Genomic DNA, 19,167 nt, shown 5'->3' with positions numbered 1-19,167 from the left:
TCAAAATTACACATTTAATTTATAAATTTTATATCATTCAAATATAATAAAAGAATTTCAAAACACTAAATCCATTTACACGTTAAAATAAATTTTAAATAAAATATAACACAATTAAAAAAATAATTTTACGAAATTCCCACCAAAGAATTCAAACATAAAAGAATTAAACAATCTCAAAATGATTCCCGATAAGAATTCCATGCAAATGTGATGTGCGTATGATCCTCATATTTAACAGCTACCGGGGATGTTTAACAAATTCCATGGTAGAATGGCGATGTTTAAGAAAGGATGGCGATGTTTAAGAAAGGATGGCGATGTTTACGATTTAAAATCTCGTTTTTCTAATATGGGCGGTGTATTTCTTATCATGTCGCCAGATGCCCCTTTGGAAGACCACCACGTCAAACCCTTGTGCTGTAGGCACTGGTCCATTTCACAGAGGTCCATGAATTCGACGACTTTCTTGCCTTCAAAATCTCTCACATGGGCTCCCTATGTGGACTTCTCTCTCCCACACCAGCTGCATCCATGGGCTCTATTTTGTTCCCACGCATGGGATAGCTGGTTTGTATTTTATTGGCAGAGATCTAGGTAGTGAAGGACACAACGTAGGGTTTGAAGGACACTGGACTTGGAAAAGGAAAAAAAGGTTGCTTCTCTTCGTGATGGTATTCTACCACTGAAATTGTTGTTCGAAATAACACCTGCAATTCATGGATGTGTGCCGCCGTGGTATGGTATCCTTCAATGTATCACCAATCTAACCTAGTCGCAGGGTTGCAACACATGGTATGGTGTTGGATTTATTGAGAAATAAGCAAGTTGCACGGCTGGATTTATCGAACAATAATTTCAATGGAAGACAACCATCGACCTGGAAGATTGGGGATTTCGAATCAGCAGGTTATGGCAACACCGTATTCATCTGCTACATGTCTTGATTCTCTGAATTAAGATGAAAGAAGTTGAGTATATCCTGAATTATGTGCTGGCAAAAGGAGGAGGGTTCGATTATTCGGGCATTGAAATGTCTGAAGGCCAAGTACCATTTGCAGGTGGAGTTGCAGAATTTTGCTTTGAAGAAATTCTACCTTTGATTTGCTCCATTTACCTCTTCTTTGGCAATTTGAAAACAACTTCTAAATTTATTTTTGCAATTTCATCTTTTCATCATTCAGTTTTGTGTTCTTTGCAGGTTGAGAAATTCTGACCCAATGGATTTTACAATCTTTGCACTTTCATCTTTGAGAGTTCCAGAAGCCTCCCATCTGCAGTTTATCTCTTTCATAATTTTTCTACAGAGTCGTTTATAGATTTGAATCATTCAGCATTGATGAAGCCCTACACCTTCTGTTGCAGATTTTATATGCTCGAATTGCTGGAGACATTAAAGGAATCTCTTAATGTTAAGGAGGGTTTCCAAAGTCCCTCGTACTTTGTCCTTTAAGACTTCCTTTTGATCTCGCTTTCATGAAGAGCAGCTATATATCTGTAAAAAGCAAACCTCCAATGTTCCTTGAAGAGGGTAGACTTCGATTTTTCTGCTTTGAAGAGGGCTAGAGATGGCAGTGGTTTTACTATAGATTGTAATAGCCCCTCTTACTTGTCCTTTAATACTTCCTTTTGATCTTGCTTCCATGAACAGCTATATATCCGTAAAAGGCAAACCTCCAATGTCCCGGAAGAGGGTAGACTTTCGATTTTTCTGCTTTGAAGAGGGTTAGAGATGGCAATGGTTTTACTAGAGATGCTAATGAGTTTCGGTAATTTTTGGACACTCTCACGCGTCTTCTGTTGCTTTTTTTATGGTTTCGGAGCATGTTTTACAACGGTAGAATTTGTGTTTTCAATGTAATCTTAGTACTAACGACAATAAGGACATCTCTATAGCTCTTACTGATGCACGGTTGTGGCGTTGATTCGAAGATCAAGATGAATTTCGGTATGTTTTCTGGTTGTTTTTCATGCTTCTCTGATTGTCAAATTTGGTATTGGTTAAGGTTTTACGAGCTGCTCTAGTTTGCATAAATTCAAGTTTAATAAGAGGTTCCTGCGGTGAAAATGTCCTCTGAAAGGTAAAAATCTTAGATCCTTCATGTTTCGACTTTTTGGATGGTTTGTGTTTGTGAGTTTATGTAGAAGATTGAATGCCTAAAACTTTGATTTGAACATATCTCAGTAAAACGTGAAAGAAAAAAGTCACGAAATTATGCATATTTCTGTATTGGGCTTGTGCGATATTTCGCAGATGGATTGGGTTTTGGTGGAAACAAATATTTACTTGTTGGGTTGCTCTAGATTGAAGATTTCTGGAATGAGTTCTTATTCACTTGTATTGGTTACCGTATGGGCGTATGATGGCTATCAACATTTTGATTCGGCTGTTTTGCAAAATTTTCACATCAGCTGTTGTGTTGACTTTACATGCTTGCACATTTGATTGTGTCTGATTAACATTTTTTGCGTGGATTTTGGTTAAGTTTGGTTTTGTGTTTCGGAATAAGAGTTTTGTGGAGAGATTCTAGGTTTGGCAGATTTGCAGTTTCTTCTACTACTTGAGACCACGGACGACTCTGTTCATGTGGGCTAGGTTTATAGAATCAGATATACGAGTGCTGTGAATTTGAATAAAGTACTCTGCTATTTTGCTAGGCTTGAAGATTTAACATTTCTTTGTGGTGATTTTGCTTGGTTTTCTGTGGATTTCTTTATTGGGTTTCAGTGAATTTGCATAGCATACCGAGTTGTTTAAATGAATAGGTTTCTAATTTGAATTGGGATTAATTTGTAAACATACATCGACTACCCACATAGACTAACGACCTCGAATGCCTTTACTGAGCCTTTGATCCTTAGATGAAACACTTAAGGCATTCTAACAACTCCAACTACTGTTTTTGGCTACTACTTGTCTGGCATGGCAGGTGTTGAGCTTCCAATGGATCTTTCCTATGATGGCACCGTGTTATAAACTAGAAAAGAAATTAGGTATCCCAAATGATTGAGGCCAGATTAAATTCAGGTATGTCCTGCCACCTATTTCGAAGCTAAATGTTATCCATGAATACAGTAACTACCCAGAGCCGAGGAGCGAGGAAATTTCTGTGGGTAGCTAGAGACCAGACTTGCCTTTTCAAGAGCCCAGGAGCAAAGAAACTTCAGTGGGTAGTTAGAGACCAGACTTGCCTGTTGCAGTTAGATCTTATATTTCTATCGTGATATTCTTTGAAGGAAGACCATAGTTATTCAATCAAAACTCTATAACGCTTGAGATTCGGCAGAATGATTCACCTCAAAATTTCAACAAATAGGAATTGAGTGAAGTAGTTTGCGGAGTGAAGTCGTTTCTTCTCCGGCCAGCTTCTCAGTTTAGTTAAACTAATAAGTTAAGTTCTTGACTACAGAGCTTTTCACTGAACATAGATGGAGATAGGAGTTAGCTAATTATTACGTTTTTTGCATTCCGGTGGGTAATTATATGGAGAAGGGACGAGGACAATATTTGTGCAAATCTTGCACTAAAGGTTGCTTTCGTTCTTTCTTGATTGAACTTCCTCATAATTAGTCTGATCTACATAGGATGTCATACAACAATGCGGTGGTGGACCATAATAACCTACCCAAGGACAAGCCCGAAAGGCCTTGCAAGATGCATCAGTATCTTTATACATGTTAATTCACATGCAACGAGTAGATCTTTACAAATTCAGCAAAATTTGGTAAGGTTCTATTTTCAAAGATTTTCAAAGAAAATTAGTTTTTTCCCGATGATCAAGCTTTCTCAGAAGATGTTACAGGTTCATATACAGTCTACATGCTTGGGACATCACCTTAAGGAAGTAAAGCGTCTTGAATCCATTCCTTGACAATGATCTTCTTTTGTTGAGGTAAATCCTTAGAGACTGAAATAAATAAAAGAGTGTAAAATATAGAGTAAACTAGTATTAAATACAGAGTAAGATAGCAAGTTTTAATCTTCTAAACGCCCTTTTGCATTTCTTTTGCTCCTCTTTCTTGATTATTAAGAACACTGATGCACGTCATTTAATCCCATTACGTGCAGGCTTCAAATATGGAACAAAGTTTCTCTGTGCAACAGAGGCTACTGCATTTTTAGTGCACAGGTTTTCTGTGGCCGAAGCAAGAAATTAAACAGTATTGCTGACACAACTTTGGCTTGCACTGATCCATTAAGTTATGTGAGCTGGGTGCGACTACATATATTTATATAGCCAATGAAATTCTCAGTGACAAATATTTTGAGTCATCATTTCCTCTTTGTACGCTTTGTAATCTCCAGCCCATTGGGTGAACTGAAACTTAAGGTGGAAACTTGAAAACAAGCTCTATGTACCATGAAGAAGCTTCATTCAGTCAAGCCATTTGATTCAATTGAGGCATTTCAAATCGATTTGAGTTAAAGCCTTTCGATTCAATTGAGGTATCTCAAACCAATTGAGTTACTAATTAGCAGCATGGGCTTTGTCAATTATAAATCCATCAATATTTTTGGCTCATTTGTCACATGAATATTTTGCTTAGGTTTTATGGTGGCTGTTTGGTTAAAATTTGATAGATAATATTTGATCCAAGTATGATGAGAAAACTGCTGCTTTGAGATTACTTGCTTGTGCTGATGGTAGGGTTCTTGTTGCTCGTTTTGGGTTGGCAAAATTAGTTGACTTGAATTACTGAAATCTGTGACGTGAAAAAATATGAAATAATGAGCATTTAGAAGCTCTTATATTTTTCTTTTCCTACTTTTAGCTAGATCCATGGGTTTGGGTGGGTTTGGAACCGATAATTCTTCTATTTCTCTTTTCCTACTTTTAGCTGGATCCATGGGTTTGGGTGGGGTTTGAACCCATCTTCACAGCAGGAGTGTTTTTCTTTCCTTTTTTGTTTTTGTTAACTAGATCTACGGAGTTTTGAATGGACAACTTTTCACAATTTTCACACAAAAAAATATCATAACCTCACATCCTATCACTAAGTATTCTAGACTCGATGAATATTTTTTTAATTGTTATTATATCTTTATTCCATTTTAACACAACAAATGTTTAACATAAAATGCTTGTTTTATATATTCCATGGGATTTTTTTTAATAACATGCTTGTTTTATATATTCCATGGGATTTTCATTATTCCATTTTAACACAACAAATGTTTAACATAACATGCTTGTTTTATATATTCCATGGGATTTTTTTTAATAACATGCTTGTTTTATATATTCCATGGGATTTTTTTTAATAACATGCTTGTTTTATACATTCCATGCTATTCCATTTTAACATAACATGCTTGTTTTATTTACACAACCTTTCTAAACACTACTATCCATTGCTTTATATTGCATATGACTTATATTGCATATGTGTATTCATTGCATATGACTGACCGGAAGGATTCCCTATTGTATTATGCAGATCATATTCGATAAAAACTTGCATGTTGCTCGGGATGCTAATAGTTTGAAGATACCTTATTAATGTAATGAATTGCGTCGCAAGACTAATGGTGTGTTACACAATGAAAAATGGTCTATTGAACTATGCAGATGATATTTGATCAAAACTAAAAACTTACATGTTGCTCGAGATGCTATACACTATACGTGAATGTAAAGGATTGCATTTGCAAATTGTCGAATTGGATTGTTACAACAATGAAAAAATGGCAATGTGTAAAGGCTTTTGAGTATTACAACAATATCAAAACTAAAAAGGATTGCATTTGCAAATTGTCGAAATGGATTGTTACAATAATGAAAAATGGCAATGTGTAAAGGCTTTTGAGTATTACAACAATATCAAAACTAAAAACTTACATGTTGCTCGAGATGCTATACACTATACGGGAATGTAAAGGATTGCATTTGCAAATTGTCGAATTGGATTGTTACAACAATGAAAAAATGGCAATGTGTAAAGGCTTTTGAGTATTACAACAATATCAAAACTAAAAACTTACATGTTGCTCAAGATGCTATACACTATAGGTGAATGTAAAGGATTGCATTTGCAAATTGTCAAATTGGATTGTTACAACAATGAAAAAATGGCAATGTGTAAAGGCTTTTGAGTATTACAACAATTAGGCTTCAAATGGAGGTCAATCAAATAGGCTTTTGAGTATTACAACAATTAGGCTTCAAATGGGGGTCAATCAAATAGGCTTTTGAGTATGACAACAATGGGGTCAATCAAATAGGCTTTTGAGTATGACAACAATCAGGCTTTTGAGTATGACAACAATCAGGCTTTTGAGTATTACAACAATTAGGCTTCAAATAGGGGTCAATCAAATAGGCTTTGGAGTATTACAACAATTAGGCTTCAAATGGAGGTAAATCAAATCAATGGTAGTGTGTAAAGACTTTTGAGTATTACAACACTTAGGTCAATCAAATCAATGGCAATGACTTTTGAGTATTACAACACTTAGGTCAATCAAATCAATGGCAATGTGTAAAGGCTTTTGAGTATTACAACGCGTAGGCTTCAAATCAATCAAATCAAAACTCTTTGTAAGGTTAATGATAGCCTCATAGGTAGGCTATCATAGGTAACCACTAGCTATATAGGCCAGTAAATAAGTAAATAACATCATAGGTAATAATTAGCTTTGTAAGATCAGTACAACCTTAATGAGTTTTAGTAAATGACCTTAGATTATGGTAATAACTATTATAACAGGTGAATTTAGTTTAGATTAGTTTTTGTATTTTTTAAAAATAGGCATAGACAAGGTGGATCACCCTAACGAGTTTTGTCAATGAGCTCTTATATTGAATTGTGCTTCTCCATGAAATTACCATCCATGACTAAAGAATGACCAACCCTTCCAAAATATAATTGACTTGATTACTAATGATCGGGTAGATCACCCTAGGGAGTTTTGTCAGGGTGCTCTTATATCGAATTGTGCTTCTCCATGAAATTACCATCCATGACTAAAGAATGACTAGCCCTCCCAAAATGTAGTTGGCTTTATTACTCATGACCATGACTCTTAAAGCAGGTTCCATATTTGGTTCAAGCATTTAAGGAGCATTATTGGGGTTTCTTTCCCTTTACACCCGAAGCTTATATACAGTTTTCATGAGGAGACTTTGCGATTCAATGTTCCATGTTTGTGCAAATTTCATTCCTTCTTGGAAGGGAGCAAGAAGTTAGATGGATAAGAATTTAGGATTATGTCCCCCTACATTGGAATGAGAGATTGGAGTAAGAAATTGGATTGATAAGGAGTAAGAAGTTAGGATTATGCTCCCTTACATTGGATTGAGGGATTGTGGACAATTTACTAGTAGCATTATATGTCATGAAACCTAAGCATAAGTTAACTGGATATATGCAATCAAGGAAGTATTATTGGAGTTTCTTTGCCTTTATGACCAAGGCTTTTATACCACTTTCCTTAAGAGAGTCTCCTACTCTATTTGGTGGAAATCGATATTCAAGTTTGGCTGAATTTCATTAAGTTGGTGGAAAGGAGTAAGCAGTTAGGGTTATGCTGCCATAGACTGGACTGAGGGAATGTGGACAACTTACTTACAACTTTATATGTCATGAACTCTTTCTATATGTCATAAAACCCAAGAATGAATTATGGAATATGTAACGATGTATGTGGGTAACTTGGCCACAATTAGCAACTCATCTAAACTCAACATGACATCGAAGTTAGGGTTTGTCATCCAGGGAAGCAAAAATAGTAGGCAAATTTTACTAAACATTGAAAAGAGAGAAAGTATCTATCTTCTGCAAATTAGCCCTAAAATTTTCTCTAATATGATTTATGATTTTCTTCATCTATTGTTGTTAGAAATCATATTTCTACATTCCATGCCCCCTATAATGTATTTACTTGGGTGTTATGAATTTGAGAACTTGGATAGCAATAACATTCACCAACGTCGCTTTTTTGTAGATCTAAATTTTCATAGCAATACCCTAGTGTCTAAGGCTTCTATGGTTTTCCCTATGTATAAAAGGCACCAAAGCATCTAAACCATGATGATTGTAGAGACATTGGTGTTCAAGTTAAGGGTTTTAAAAGTTTTATTTTCTTTAGCATGTCATAATTAGCATATGCATTGTTTTAAGAAGGGTTTTATATTATATTCTATGATGTGTTGTGTGCTCTCACATTTTCTTGTTGCTATGATAGTGCTTATGTGGAGGTGGCCTTGATAGTAAGTTGGGATTTATGTTGCGTGCCATGAGTGTCATTGCTAAGCTTCATTGTCATTGTCATGGTATCTATGATTGTGTCGTGCATTAATTACTACTATTGCATCCTACCTTGGCCGCCACCATTCTGTCTTTATTGTCATTCTTGTATCATCCCTTTGTTGCTACATGGGCATTTGACCATCAATGTGATGATCTCTCCTTGCCTTGAATGCCATTAGTACATTCAACAACAACAATGGCTATGGATTGCTTTGAGCATGTTTGAGGTTGACATGGTCGCTTCCTCCTTTTTCATGTAACACTTATTTCTAGTGCTACATTTAATGACAACACACAAGTAAGGTAGTGTGGGAATCCAACACTAGGATGTCAAACACAAACACAAACTATGAAACTTTTTCCCTTTTGATTGTTAGTGCAAAACAAAACTTTCACCTCTAAACCTAGGGGCTTCTTGGATATCAACCTTGGAAATTTTTAGCCTTAGGACTATTATGAAATAAGGTTTGAAACAACAATGTATAAAGTGCAATATTTCCTTAACAACTTAATCTTCTAAGCAATCAATGGAGAAAAGATACAAATAATTTGGATAATATCAGCCCTTTAGGACAATTTATCTCAAATAAATTGGATTTGAAAATTATTTTTTACAACTCTTAAATTTTTCAATGATGATGTCAAATTTCTCAACAAATTGCCCTCCCTTCTTTAGATCAATTCAACACCTCTCCTAGCCAAAAACTTGACTATCAATCTTATATTAAATGAGAAACTTAGCATTAATAATTCATCAACTTCCTAAGTAACTAAGTAACTTTCTAGAATTAAATAAATTAAATAAAAATAAACTAAAATAATCAAAATTATCATAAAATTACAATTAGATAAAAAACTTAATACATAAACAATCAACTCAAGCAATCAATTAAACTACTATAATAATTATATACATGTATAATAAATAAAATTAAAAGAACTTTAATTCAACAAAATAAATAAATAAATAAATTATAAGAATATTAAGATATTAAAAATCATCCTAACCATAAAACTTTTTAGGCATTCATTAACAAACATATAAACTTAAGAACACAACATTAATAATACATTAACCTCCTAAGTAACTAAAATCTTGTAAAAATTAAACAAAATTACTATAAGTTACAATTAATTAAAACATAATCATTTGGATATATTATTAAATAAAATATAACAAAAAAACTTATTACACAAATAATTCACTTAAATGTAATTAATAAAAAAACTTTAATAATCATATCCATGTATAATAAATAAAATTAAAAGAGCTTTAACAAAATTAAAAAGAGCTTTAATATATTAGGACATTTATAAAAATATATAAAAATAAAAATATTAAAAATCTAGTTAATTCAAATCATTAGGTTGGTCGGCTCTCAGACTTGACATCTCAACCTAACCTTATTTATCTCTACTGTCTCTCTCCTTTGTAAAAACAAGTCCTGATGATGAGTCTTGGTCTAGACTCAAAACGTCGACAAAGCAAAAATGAAAAATGTGGAATATTCGAGTTCAGATTCTAAAAAAGATTAATATCATTAAAAATCAAATATGGAAATTGCACAAGTTATGGACAACTGAAAACTTCATTAATATGTTCAAGATAAAGTGCATCTACATATCTTGGGTGGTCGGGAGGAATTTGTTTTCCTCTCCACCTAGGTTCAATTCTAGTAAGTACATGATTATCTATGTTGTAATGGTTTTGAGTCTTGTTGTTGAGTATGAGAAGTCCCCTATGGGCCGAAACATGTATATTCCTCACATGGAATATGCTATAGTGAAAGGAGAAACTAGTTTATGTTAAAGTCGCACTCAAGTAGGGTCATTAAAAGACTAAAGGCAAGAAAACATTGCAATTTTCCATGCATTAATTGGTTTACTTGGTGAAAGGTATCTCATCATTATGTGTAACTAGATAGATTATAAAAAGTGAGGTTTGTTGTTGTTAGTTCTGGGAGTAGTAGCGGATAGGTCTTCTTGTCTCTATGGTGTCTAAGAGGCTAAGGAACACGAGATCTCCAAAATCTGGAAAGTGTTTCATCAGAAAAGCCTTAGAAACAACTCAATTAGATTATTATCCAATAATTAAATATTTACTAAGTCTAACTTAGGAAAATTGGTTAATTAAATTAGATTATATGAAGGAGGTAAATTTTGCTCTAGAAAAGTTAATTGATAGAGTCAAGATGATCATAACCATTGATTGAGATGTGATCATGGCCATTGGTTGCCCAACATAATATAATAATATCTGGGTTGATGGGGTTGGAGAGGACACAATTTATTGAGAGAACAGTTCGACTACCCAGTTGAAGTGATTTAGCAAGGGCGTAGTTGAAGCTAGGAAAACACCAACAGTTAAGGGTTTCAACAAAAATTGGAGAGGAGATTTCTAGGGGAGATTTCCAAGATCATAAAGAAGGATGAATTTAACTGCAAAGAATTCGTACCAAGTGGTGTGAATTCTCCAGTGCGTAGATTTAGGTAGCAGATCATATTCCATTTGTTGGAAACTGGTTCCGAAGGAAATGCGATTTGCCTAGTGCAACTTGCAGGTAGACAAAGGGGTTGTAGAATCAACTTTCTAGTAGTAATTCGAGTTCTAGTGTAGCCAGTGCACATTTCCAGTTGCCAGTGCACAAATGAGGAGGGAGTGTGAATTACTAGAGGAGGTGGAGTTGGTTTTTGTAGATGAAACAATGAGTTTCTAGGTCGATATGCCAATTGGAGTGGTGGAATTTTTTTTCGGAACTTTGCCAATGTTAGGCAAACAGATCATTATACTCTCTAATTTGTTGAAGAATATTAATAATAAAACCCCCATATGTTGAACTAGTTTTCCCTTCGGGGTTTTTCCAAGGACAATTGTCCAAAAATAATAGTGTCAAAATTCTTGTGTGTGTGCATTTTCTTAGTTATAGTATTTTTTATTTTCCACAATGTTTTTATTTGTGAAGATTGCAATAATGATTTAATTGCGATTTGTTGAATAAAAAATTTAGAAGAGAAATAATCTCTAGTAGATAGACGATTAATTTCTAACTATTACAAACATGGAAATTTCACAACTGCTTCAATGACAAAGTGTAGTTCTCGGTAGATTCTAGGAGTCAAGAGGAAAATCAATGAACGTTGGGTTGATGAATGACGAGGAAGTACAATAAACAACAACGAACCCATGTTTGATGCACTCTCTCTCTCTCTCTCTCTCTCTCTCTCTCTCTCTCTCTACACACACACACACACGCACGCATACGCACACACGCACACACCTTAAAGGGGACTTGATTAGCTTGTCTGAGTTCAAGCCACATACTTTTGCCATACAAGATGTGTTGAAAGTTGCATAGAAGAAAATGTACAATAACTTGCAATAATTACAATTTGTCTAAGTTCTTAACCATCATGGAAAATACTAAAGGCTAAGGTTTGGTTTTGTCGAGAGTGTAATTGGAATTAGATGAACTAATAAAATGACAAATAGAAGAAAATGATGCTTTGGGAAACCTCTTAAAAAATGAATCAAAGGGAGATTCAAAGGAATTATATAGAATTAATTAATTATAAGGTAGTGAACTCATCTCTCAAAAAGAATATCATTATTGTATACTTAAAAAATACCAACATCTCCACCAACTTGCAAATAACTGAAGGGTGCCATCTACCTCACTTGGTAAAATGAGCACACCTTGACCAATTGTGAAAAGGATGGAGGAACTAGAAAAAAACCATTGAACAAAATTGAATCTCCATATGAACAATGTCAAAGATCACTACGAAAGTATTAATGAGACATATATCAACTATCTCAAGGGACATCGATTTAATTAATTCATATATCAATATACTAAAAAATCGCCTATGGGCCATGTCAAATGAATTAGCTACCTATCACGTGGCATATGAAACTCTAAGTCACAAGCACATAGAAAAGATATCCTTACAATATGATGCATGGAAAATGTACATAAATGGCTTTGAATTCCTAAATGATTACAAATTGCCTTTTGGGATATGAGGAGTTTTAAAGATGAAAATAAAGAGTCAAAGAGAACAAAAGCAATTAGGATTGGAACTAGATACACCAAGAGTAAGTTATTGTAAAAAGTTAATAAATTTAATTTAGGAGAAAGAAAGGGGGCTTTTTGTTTTTGTTAATTTTTACATAAATTTTAAATAAAAAAAAACCAACTTTGGCCAATATTCTAGAAAGATTGGACCCCAGCCTGATAAATAGGTAATGAGCTAATTCTACTGCTTGCTAAATACTAAAATTGTTGTAAAATTGTGTCATTTCTACCATGGATCTCTCTATATAGGAATTCACAATATTATTTTTGCTTTTTGAACACATCTTCTTTTAAGTAGTCACTTCATGACTATAAACAATATCTTAATTATAGTTTTCTTTTGATCTTATTTCTATTTGTTTATGTCATCATTTCAAAAATAGCTTTATAATCTAGAAGTGAACCTCAAAATATAATTTCTTTTACCTTTATTTTAAAGATTTGTTCCTAGTTAGGAGTGGTATAGTAAATGGCATTCCACACATAAAGTAGAGGCATTTTGCATTCTACATTTTATATTTACATTCTCATACATGAACCATTAATGTTTGTTTTGCTAGAATCCACATTGTTTTCTTATTCTAAACAATGTTAGATCTAATTGAGATTTCACATTAAGGAGAACCCTTGTTATTAAGAGGGAATTTTATCTATGTCAATAGATAGAAACACTTTTAACCAAAAAAAATGTTTTCATTGTCAACCATGGTTGTATTCACACAATTTTGGAAACATTAGTTATATTCATATGCTAGTAGAGTTTTAATAGTAGAGTTAAAATGTATTGACATAGTATGCTTCATAGGTAGTGGATTTAGCATTCCTTCAAGGACATGAGGACTATGAGATAGAAGTAAAATTATAGTGGGAAATTTTGTTTTCCTCTATTTCATCATTCCATTTATTACAATAAGTTTTATTGATTATTATTATTTTGCTCTCTATTTTCTTAAATGTATATTTCTTAATTCTAACTAATGTTTATCTTTATATTTACTAGAGCGATAATAACATAATATCGGGGGAAGATGGTCTCAATAAGATTTGTTCATATTTAGGAGTTAGAAGGATTTACCACACAAATACATATATGGACAAGTTCCAAATTAATTATAGGAATCATGGCATGACCATTGTAGTGGAAGTTTAAAAAGTCCCTAGCAATCATGATTATACTATTTACTTTTTATAACAAAAAACAATTATGGTATTTCATCCTATTGAGCTTCAAACCCATATTGAATTCATAGGAAAACAATTTATTATCATGAAGCAATGAATAAAAGGATGGGTATTGGTAAAAAGACATGAAATAAGCGCTAAAAAATAATGAGAAACATAAATTAGTGATTAAGATTCATCATACTAAGCTTCAAACCCATATTGAATTTATAGAAAAACGATTTATTTATATCATGAAGCAATGAATAAAAGGATGGACATCGGTAAAAAGATGTGAAATAAGTGCTAACATAATTAGAAACATAAATTAGTGATTGAATTTTCTTAAGGGCTCATTCTACATCACCATCAAAATAACGATTTTTATTATTTTTGAACTAATAATAAGACAATCCCATTGTTCATAAGTTCCTTTAAATTTAAGAGTGGATTAATGTTATAATTGAAGGATAAGTGTTATTTGATGTTTGTTTGTTTTTTTGGTTTGGTAGAGATCTATTTGCAAGTGAGAATAAGTGTTTCATTCCAATTGTGTTTTTTAAACTTAATTATTAAAATGTTTTTTAAACTTAACTATTAAAAAATTAAGTACTTATGTTAAATGTGAAGTTAGCACCCTAAACTATTGATCTTTATTTTCAACATCTAATTGGCATTAGTAGCACATGAAATTTTTCCAACACAAAATTATCTTCAACTGTGCTCATAAACCATAATCCTTTGTACAATCTTTATATATCACAACTTCCTTAATGGTTGCTACATCTTCTTTTAATTAACGACGGGCATCCACTCATTAATTATTTATAAACCATCCACAAAAGTATTTTTTTTTAACATTTTATTTCTACCACTTTAATATATGCTAATAAATATAAGCTATTTAAATAAATATATTAATATTAATATTTAAGTGAGAATATAAATATATAAATGTTAATAATATCTAAGTGGTAATAATTGATAATTCAATTTAAAACTTATGTTATTGGAAAGTGTAATATTAAAAATGTTTAAAAATGTATTTTTAGTAATAAATTTTTTTAATGAATTTTGAATAATTAATATATTTTTATATATTAAATTTTTAAAATTTAAATGCGTTAAAATTTCAATAAAATAAAATTTAGGAGTATAATGAAGGGGTTAAAAGGACATGTGTGTAACATGAATCAAATTTGAGATGTATTTTCCATATCATTTTGAATAATGTTGATATTTCATTAATGTAAAAGAGAGATGAAGATGCCAATAAGAATTCGATACAAATATGATGGCGTGTGTGATAGTTATGATTAAGTAAAATTGTTTTTTATAATTATGAGGTAATGTTGTTATAGTATAAATTAAATAATTTTTTTTTTCAAATATTTTATAAAATCATATTAGATTTAGAATTTCATATGATAATTCTTTATATTACATGGATTAGTATAAACAAATAAATATATTTATCTAGAGTTACTATTTAAGCAACTCTTTTCACCAAAATAGGTAGGATTCATATGTAATTAAGCACACTTATTAGGAGTTACTAATCACCATTATTTATCCATTTCTTAAAACAAAAATAGATAGAAGTACAAACTTGATGATTGCTTCACTTAACATGTATTTCAATAGAAAAAATAATAATTATTGATTTATTTACTAATTTATATAATTAATGTACAAAGAAATGATGATTCACACTTATCAATATATATTAATGATTATATATATATATATATATATATATATATATATATTAAGGAACGGTTATAATTCTATTAAACAATCTAGATTCTGGCCAAAACCATTACATTTGGTAGCAATAACAATTCCTCATTCCTCCAAAACTGCTCTGATCAGAGACAGTGAAATTTCATATTCTTCTTCTTCAGATATTCTACATTTTCTTATACATTCCCCAAAAAATTCCATTAGAATTTATATACTTGCATAACATATAATGTCTACATAAACAATAAAAAAAAACTACTGGTATATACTAGATATTCAGCTCCTTTTGTGGTATGTCATGCAACTTCTTCCATATCTTGAGCTTCTGCATCCCCCAGCTGGCCTTTGTCATCAGGACCTTGATGCTCTGCTTCTTGCTGAATCTCCATTTTCACGATGAGCTCAGAAGGGGAGGCTCCCATTTCGTCGTGCAGTGATTCATTAGCACCACCCTCCTCAATTCCGAATACTTCCTTTAAAACAGACACCACAACAATCTCCACCCTCTCATTTGAGTTCTCTACCTTCCTGTCAAAAGTCACAATCTTCGTCATGATAACTTTTGTTTCCGCTTAGACATTCTCTACATCCTTTCTCAGGCCCTTTAGTTGGTTCGATACGAGGGTCAAATGAGACCAAGATTTAGAAATGATTTTCCCTCCCATCCTTGAAATCATATCTTTCACCTCATGCCTGAATGTACCAAAGGAATTCCCAGATAAGTCACTAGCACCATTGCCCGACAGAGAAGCCATATCTTCGACTCGAAGGGAGTGCGTAGCAATCCAAAAAGCATAAACTCTCCAGAGCCATCTTCTTATAACGAAGATCAACTCCATATTGACAGTGCAAAAGGGCCTTTCATGTTTAATGCACTTTGATAATTCTCTCCCAAGAACCAAGTGAGAATTCATTACTTCTTTCCTCGAGGTGAATGTCTGCACGATCGACCTGAATCGATCCTCCTTGAGATCAGGGTTCAAAATTTCTTCACAACTTCTTTTCCTTAAATTACATCCCGCGTGTTCCTAGTTGTCCTTAATCCTACCTTTAATTCTCATTAATGTCCATTTGTGGATTGCTGGTGTCAAAATATCGTCGATACTCCCCTTGCTTAACAAATTTACCCAAGATTAATTATGGTACTTAATCTTCCTATCAATCATTGCTCTTTTCTTAATTCTCTTCCAGATTTTCGAGGCCTTTTGTTCATTTGATTTCATGGGATATGGCATTTAATGGGTACACCTTTGTTTACCCTTAGCTCTCCTTGTTCTAACATGGCGGCTTGATTCGCTTGTTCATCCGCTAACCCACTGTTTTCCCTTTAGATGTGATATAACTCTATGAAAACGAATTTATCCAACATTAATATTATTCTTTGCATTGTTGGGTTTGGATTTGAGTCCTTGTTTTTAAGCCACTTAATACATTTTTGAATTGTGATATGGGAGTCTTTGAAAATTGTTAGATGGGTAATTCCTTCATTTGTTGCCATCCTTAGCCCTTTTCATAATCCATATTCTTCCACCTAGTTGTTTGTGGATATTCCCAAACCCCGGGAATTTTTTTTCTTATTTCTCCATCGGGGCTAAGGAGTACCCCTCCCACTCTAGCCTCCCTCTATTATTTTATAATTATAATTATTATATTATAATTATTTAGGATGTTATGATCATAGTTTTATATAAGCTATATATGTTACATGATATTAAGTTAGATATTTTACATCCTATTAAGTTATTTAAATGAGATAGATTGTTCTATGTCTTGGAGATGAAGGTGATGCCTCCCTCATGGAATTCATGAAGAAAATAAACTTCAATATGATAAAAAATGAGGTGAAGGTTGCCATCAAGGACTTGTTTCTATCAAATTTTTCCTTACTATAGCTTGAGAGATAAAGCAAGAGCCAAGATGTCCTGAACGAATGGAGTGAAAACTCCCTGGGGCCACCTACTCCTTGAGTCTAATCAACACAAGCTAAAGTGTGCTACTAGAGACTTGAACTTGGATAGATGGGGTGGAAAGCCATAATCCCAACCACTTGAGTTAAGTTTTAAGTTAGACTTATATTACCATCGAAAATCAAGATACATCACTCATAGACCAACTGTCAAAAAATATTTTGACCTCAATCTGCTACAAGGGAAACTGGGTCTGTTGGCTAGTATAAGTATATATGGAATTTCAACAAAAACATAAGAAATGATGATTGATCATGGAAAATCCCTATGACAATGAGACTGCACAATAAAACATAAAAACAACATAACAACATATTCATGAATCTGAAGATGTCACTGGACTAGAGCCCTGAACACTTGTACCAGCTAACAAAAATGGCTTGAAATCACATTGGATGTGTTTCTAGAGGTGAGCCAACAAGCATCCAATCTCTCTAGACAAGACTTATGCTACCACTGGACCCTTTGGATCCCAATAAAAAAGGATATTATCTCATTTATCTCCTCATGTTTCTCCTTTAACACTCAGTCTAACAGGGTCTTCAATTACCAATGTAGAGTGATATAATGCATATATTGATTCCTTCTTCCCCTGGTATGGCCAAATTCCATAAGTCTAATGACCCGAGTCATCTTGCAAAGTATGTAGATATTGTGTTAATGGTCTCGATCATGGTACATTCATGTATATAATGTAAATATTGTCCTAACCACCTTGCATTTGTAGGGTCATTGTAAGTACTTCCTTAGTTACCTGTATACACATGTTGAAGATAATAAATATACCTATGCATATACGTGTATGTAAATATGATTTAAGTGTGTAATTATTATTTGGAAATAATATGAAAATGCATGCATATGGCTATTGTAAATTTCTGCATTTGGTTATTTTAGACTTTATATGGCTATTGTGAGTATATATCCGTGTGTGTGTGTGTGTGTGCGCCTAGTGTAAATTTCAAGAAGATGTACGCACTTGGCTATTGAAGACCTTATTTGGCTATTGTGACATGTATTTATATTTATAAAGACTAATTGACCTAGACCTATTGATACAACCCTATGATTTTGAAAAAGGAATGTCTCTAGCTAAGGTTCAATTTCCTTGCTTCATAATAGTCCTCTTATTGGTCCAGTTAAATGTCCTTACCTTAACTAAAATAGAAGGGTATAACTAATAAATAAGGGTTGGGTAAAGTATAAAAAAGTTAAAGTATATAAAGTAAGGGAGTTTTCCTTTACTTTCTTTGGCTGAGTTGTATAGCTATTAAATTTAGAACACATACATATACCAACAAGAGTATTAGCACATTGTTGAGCATATATTTTTTTCTCACACTCTGTTGGTTCTAAAACTAGTTCTAGGAAGAAGATAGATGGTGAACAGTGAAGGAGAAAGAAAGCCGAATGGCACAACATTGATTGGTCTACAAGGTTGATCAACAATCACTGGGCCAAGAGGGACAAGTGTAACATCTTTGTTGGTCCAAAGAGGTTGAACTCTAACTAACGAGAGTTAGCATTAGGGCAGTAGAAAAAAAGAGAGTAATTCAAGCTAGGAGGGCACAGAGAACAAGAAGTGAACAGAGGAAGCACATTGAAGGAGGAAGGAAGAGAATAATGGAGAAAGCAAGATAGAGGGATAAAAGAATTAAAAGATAAAATCGGTAGCAAGAGAGGCATTCAAAGAATAACTCAAGGGAATTTGTTTCAAAGAGGGAAACACACAAATCATGGGATCTACACCACGAGGATTGCCGAGTAAACATGCATAGTATCAAAGGTTGCAATATCATAAGTGTGTCACTATGACCCTATTGAACCTTACCCTTAATTTTTATCGCATTAGAATCTCATTTTTCTACATCCAATTAGAGTATGCATTATAGGGCATAGTCCAATAGTGATAATGTGTTTCTAGAATCAAAATTAACTGGCATGCATGCCCGTGAAGAATACAATTCAAG

At 33.1% G+C, this 19,167-nt stretch overlaps 1 long non-coding RNA gene across 1 annotated transcript; it reads left to right on the top strand.

Annotated features, from left to right (window-relative positions):
* Positions 1-385: 385 nt before the first annotated feature.
* Positions 386-5,006, top strand: LOC149194170 (uncharacterized). Its single transcript, XR_016254523.1, has 3 exons — positions 386-1,061; positions 1,202-3,893; positions 4,070-5,006. It is a non-coding gene; the product is annotated as an uncharacterized LOC149194170 (long non-coding RNA).
* The last annotated feature ends 14,161 nt before the right edge of the window (positions 5,007-19,167 follow it).

Source organism: Pinus tabuliformis, chromosome 2_2 (assembly GCF_031772625.1).
Source record: "Pinus tabuliformis cultivar Carrire ecotype Pingquan chromosome 2_2, CPIR1, whole genome shotgun sequence".
Classification (NCBI taxonomy): domain Eukaryota; kingdom Viridiplantae; phylum Streptophyta; class Pinopsida; order Pinales; family Pinaceae; genus Pinus; species Pinus tabuliformis.
The sequence above is the reverse complement of the archived record's forward strand: the minus strand, read 5'-3'. Positions and strand labels throughout refer to the sequence as shown.